The sequence below is a fragment of the Manacus candei genome, unplaced genomic scaffold (genome assembly GCF_025592945.1).
Source record: "Manacus candei isolate 608988 ecotype Guabito, Panama unplaced genomic scaffold, ASM2559294v1 h1tg000078l, whole genome shotgun sequence".
Classification (NCBI taxonomy): domain Eukaryota; kingdom Metazoa; phylum Chordata; class Aves; order Passeriformes; family Pipridae; genus Manacus; species Manacus candei.
Window position 1 is genome coordinate 4,067,925 of NW_026138126.1, and position 5,406 is coordinate 4,073,330.

General features: G+C 53.3%; 2 non-coding genes across 2 annotated transcripts; one reads left to right on the forward strand and one right to left on the reverse strand.

Annotated features, from left to right (window-relative positions):
• Positions 1-4,443: 4,443 nt before the first annotated feature.
• TRNAV-CAC (transfer RNA valine (anticodon CAC)) lies at positions 4,444-4,516 on the forward strand. Its single transcript has one exon. It is a non-coding gene; the product is annotated as a tRNA-Val (tRNA).
• Positions 4,517-4,837: 321 nt separating this feature from the next.
• Positions 4,838-4,909, reverse strand: TRNAG-UCC (transfer RNA glycine (anticodon UCC)). Its single transcript has one exon. It is a non-coding gene; the product is annotated as a tRNA-Gly (tRNA).
• Positions 4,910-5,406: the final 497 nt, after the last annotated feature.

Here is a 5,406-nt window from a genome sequence, read left to right on the forward strand (position 1 = left end):
ACTCACTGTTAAAAAAGGAGGGCTTATTTTTAGTGTCTGTCTTTCCAACATCACCAAATATTCCACTGCCTGTGCCCGTGGGAAGGGGGGTGTTTAGACCAACCTGGGAGTTGTGTAGGGCATGGAGGGTCAGGTGATGGCCCAGAGGGGCTCAAAATCATCTTGGCTTTTAAAAAACAATTATTCATGTGTGAACAAACAAATGAAGGAGAGTGGGAATAACTGATAGCTCAGAGTTTAACCTAGTTTTCTCTTTTTGGCACTGGCTGGCACACTCAGTGCTTTGGCTCTCCTACTTTTCTACTATCAGTAGTGGGAATGATACTGCTTGTAACTGTAGCATGAAAATTATGACTTTGTAACACAAGAAACGTTTTGCTTAAATATTGTTTTCATTGACAGCTTTTTTTTCCCCTTGCAACTGCCGAAGAATATCGAGTTGAGCTTTCAAAAAGGCTGAATTAAGTGGCTGATTATGTCTTTCCACATTTCCACACCCGTATTTTCTCCCATCAGCAGGTTTTTTGGGGCCCAGCTGGAGCAAAGTTTTACCTTTAAAAAGCCCAATCCGGGGCACAAAAGACCATTTTTTTATGTGAGAAGTTTCTGCCTGAGACACCTGAAGGGGTGAAGCCTTGTTTTTAAACTTACCTGCCCTTCCTTTGCATATGGATTTGCCTGGATAAACTCGTTTGAAGCAGGACAACAGCTTGCTGGGAAGGTCAGGCTCTTGTTGCTCATGAAAACCCTGCTCCTGTGTCCTCCTGCAGCCAGATAAACATGAACATCTGCATTTCCATTTTAATCACGGTATGGATATTAATGGAACTGGGGTGAGAGCTGGGACAAGGCTCCAGCACTCACATCCTCCTGGAAAACTCTCCCCAGGGCCTCTCTCTGAGGGCAGACACTCAGATGGCTTTGAGGATCTGGGTTCAGAGATCATGTTGAAGGAGTTGTTGGTTTTTTCCCCAGACTCACTGATCCATAAAGAACCCGGTGTAGGGTTTCACAGCACACCAGGTGCTCAGGCCAGGAGTGGAGTTTTGGTGAACATGTGAAGGGAAAGTAATTGGAAACCTTGGGAAAAGCTGGGGATTGCAACCCAGGTCATGGAATCATGGGATATCCCAAAAGGGAAGGGGCCCAAAAGGATCACCAGTTCAACTCCTGGCCCAGGACAACCCCAACAATCCCACCATGTGCTGGAGAGTGTTGTCCAAACTGCTGTCCCTCTGCAATTCCCTTTTTTTTCCAAGAGGAAAAGCAGCATCTCTGGGCCTTCCCCCCACATGACCAACAGAACTTGTGCTAGAGCTCAGGGAGGATGTTATATGACAAGATCATCAGAATCATGGAATGATGGAATCATTGACATTGGAAAAGAACCCAGAGATCATCAAGCCCAGCCATCAACCCAGCACCATCCCCATGTTCACCACCAAATCATGTCCCCACGTGCCACATCCACGTGTTTTTTGAACACTTCCAGGGTTGGTGACTCCACCACTGCCCTAAACAGCCTATTCCAGAGCTTAACAGTGAAGAAATTTTTCCTAATATTCAACTTGGCCCTCCCCTGGCATAACCCGTCCCTTATTCCCTGGGAGCAGAGCCTGACTCTCTTCTGACTCCCCCCTCCTGTCAGGGAGTTGTAGAGAGGGAGAAGGTCCCCCCCGAGCCTCCTTTTCCCCAGGCTGAGCCCCCCCAGCTCCCTCAGCCTCTCCCTGTGCTCCAGCCCCTTCCCCAGCTCCGTTGCTTCCTCTGGACACGCTCCCACCCCTCAGTGTTTCTTGTCCTGAGGGGCCCAAAACTTGCCGCCCCTTTGCCTCACAACCACTTATGGATAAAAGCCAGTTCCAAGGGCACATGGCTGTGGCGTGGCAGAACCAGCTGACGATTTTCTCTCTGCACAGGCAGCGTTTGACCTTCTCTGTCCCCTGCTGACCACGCTGCCCCTTTTATGCCTCAGCATCACGTGCTGGCTGAGCGTCTGCCCCCTCTGCTACCGCCACACACACCCCTCACCCCCCAGCACCCACCGACTCCCAGCATCTGTGCCACTTGCTTGGCCTCTTTTTCCTTTATGCTGCTCCCCTCCACCGTCGTGTGACTGCTATTGTGTGGTCCCCGCCACACAAAAGGCAGCCTGACCTAATTTAAATCAGTGCTATTGAAGCCCGGGCTTGTTTTATCTCCCGGCACACAAGGGCTGCGCTCCCCATTTCAGAGGGAGAAGAAATGAATGGCTAATTGGGGAGGGGAGGGGGGTATTGTGCGAGGCAGCCTTGTCTCCTGGCCCTGATTGTCAGCTCTCCTGCTCCACATAGTGCTCCCAGCTCCCCTCTTGGATCGGGGAGTGGAGGGAGGAAAAGGGGAGAATGGGACTGTGCAGCGTGGCAGGGAAACAAAGCCGAGCACGGCCGAGGCTGGGGGAGGGCTCCTCGCTCAGAAAGGGCAGATGCTGGTGATAATAGAAGGGAATATCCATCCCTCGCCTCCAAACGAGTCCCCCGGTGCTTTTTCTTTTTCCCTGGGTATTTATGTGACAGTCCTTTCTGGGGCTCTGGGGACGGGGTGAGGCAGAGGGGGCTCCCACACTCGCAGGGGTTGGAAGTGCTGGGAGCAGAGGGAGTGGGATGAGTCGGGGGCTTGGAGGGGAGACTGAAACGCCACCATGCTCTTTGTCCTGCGGGCAAAGTTGGAGCAGTCCCCGACAATGGGTCTTTGTCAGGAACATCCTCGGGAGCCATTCCAGCTGATGGGAAGAGGGAGCTTTGTGTGGGCCCCCAAAGGAGGACCCAGAGCCCATGACCCACCTACACGGTGTGTGCCGAGGTTACCAGAGCCCGGCGCTGCCCGAAGGAGGGATCACCTCGGGATCTGTGTGGGTTTGGGAGGGAACAGCGGCAGCACGATGTCTGTCACTGAATTCCCGCCTCTGCCTCCCACAGGCTCCTTCCAAGAGCCTCCTCCCTGGCGCTGTCTGCTCTGCAGCTCCTTTCCTGGCCTGAAAGAGGTCTGTGGAAGAAAACAAACCCCAAATTTGATCTTTCCACGAATGGTCTTGGGGCATTTACAGCTCCGCTTCCTTCTGCTCGAGGGAGGGGACTCTGCCCCCAGCTATAGATTAGGTTTGTCCCCAGCACTGATGCTCAGTGCAAAGGTTGGAGCCAGTCCTCTCCTGCAGCTCTGGCAGCTGCAGGCAAAAAGAATTTCACTCCAGGGTGTTTAACAACGACACGAAGCAAACAAGCCCCAGGACATCGGGTTTGTTGTGGGCTTGGATGTAACACTAATAATCCTTATCATAAGTCAGATCAGAATAAAGCACTGGCAAGACCTGAAGGTAAATGACACGTGACAACCCTCTGTTTGGCCCCAAATAGAGACCAGCTACAAAATTGTAAAATTAAATTGGAAAATTAAGTGTAGATTTTATTAAGAGCAAGTGTTATTAAAAGTGAGGTTCTTCTTGCTTTTGTCTGATTTTCTGATTCATTTCTCCCTTCTAAGCTTTTCTCTGCAGCCAGCAGAGCATAAAACACACTTCAACCAAGAAAACAACGCAGGAAAAAATAATTCTCGTGTTACCACCTGATTCCAAGGGCTGAGGTCTGACCAAAAAGAGGAGGATTGCCGTGGATGTGTAAATTGTTAACACTGCAGTAAGGTAAAAGAAGAGGAACAAACATATTCCTGGAATATATTGTCAGGTCTTGACTGAGGGTGGGGAGGGACTGGGATGGATTTTCCAGAGAAGCTGTGGCTGCCTCTGGATCCCTGGAAGTGTCCAAGGCCAGGTTGGAGCATCCTGGGCTAGTGGAAGGTGCCCCTGCCCATGGCAGGGGGTGGAACTGGATAAGCTTTGAGGTCCTTCCAGCCCAAACCATCCTGGGATTTTCTGATTCCATGATGAGAACAGCCTGACCCGTCAGAGAAGCTTCGTTCACAGGGAGGGGAAACTTCCCTCCACAGCAAGGAGCCCACCAAGGCCTGTCCTTGAGGGCCGTTCCTCATCCAGCCACTGTCCCCTGGGCCGGAGGGATCCCCTCCCTCCTGAGCATCTCTCCAGGGAGCTCCACTCCCTGTCTCCACTATTCTACCGACATCTGGTGGCAGCTGCTTTAGGGAAAAAAAAGACAGCTCTTCGGCGGAGCCCTGCGCCCCCTCAGCGGGAACCTCCCCGCGCGGCCGCGCCCGCCGTGAGGGGAGCCCTGAAGCGCTGCCCGGGGACGCGCAGCTCTGCCGCCTCCTGAGGCGAGCGGGGCTGTGGGAGCGCTAATTAGTCATTAAGGCGAATCGCTGGAGTCCCGCGCGGCGTCTCTTGGTGTTTGGGGAGGGGTTTATTTGAGGTTGCCGCGAGAGACACGCGCGTCCCCTCAGCCGCTGTGGCGGGAAAGAGCAAACATGGGAACCGCCCGGAAGGCCGCCTTTCAGCGGGTTTCCGTAGTGTAGCGGTTATCACGTTCGCCTCACACGCGAAAGGTCCCCGGTTCGATCCCGGGCGGAAACACCTGTTTTTCTTTCATGGGGCGCGCGTTTTTTCAGTTGGTTTGTTCTCCGTTTTTTTTTTTTTTATGGTTTGGGTTATTTCCCCGTTTTCTGCTGGGTTTTTACCTTTTTTTTTTTCTTCTCCTTCTGATTTATTTACTTCCCTCCGACTGTTCGGGGCCCCCACCATGAGCTGTAACAGCACCGTGTGCCCCATCACTGACCAGCGGGGCTCTTCGGGCGGGCGAAAAGCTCGCCCCGCTTGCCAGGGGGCGTCTCGTATCGCTTCGGAATAGGTGAGAAACGGGGGGAAAGAAAAAAAAATGGGATTAAAACATTGAGCTGCGTTGGCCGGGAATCGAACCCGGGTCAACTGCTTGGAAGGCAGCTATGCTAACCACTATACCACCAACGCTCCTTGCTCCTAATGTTGCCGGCTTCCCTCAGCAAGCTCACCCAGCGGGACCCAACCATTCCCCAGGAAGGGGGGGGAGAGAAGCGCAGCGAGATGAGAACAGTTCCACAATTGCAATAAATGCTGACATAGGGGCCGATCTCCGAGGCTGGGCGGGGACGAATCTTCCCTCCGTGCTTTTTTGCCCCCCCCCTCCTCTGTCAGCCTTAATTCTCACTGTGGAGAATTTTAGTCACTGTAATGGGCTGCCCGGAGAGGCGGTGGACTCACCGTCCCCGGAGTTGCTTAAGGGCAAGACTTAGCGCCCTGCTCTAGTGGTGTCGGATCATAGGCTAGACTCGACGACCTCAGAGGTCTTTCCCAACCTCGCGTGTCATTCCGTAAATAGCTCCGCCGTCCCCTCCCTTCCCTTCCCTCACGCACGCAATTGGTTCCTCCCATCTCGTCCCATCCCGCCCACCCCGGGCGCGCTCTCGCCTCCCTCCCTCCCTCCCGCG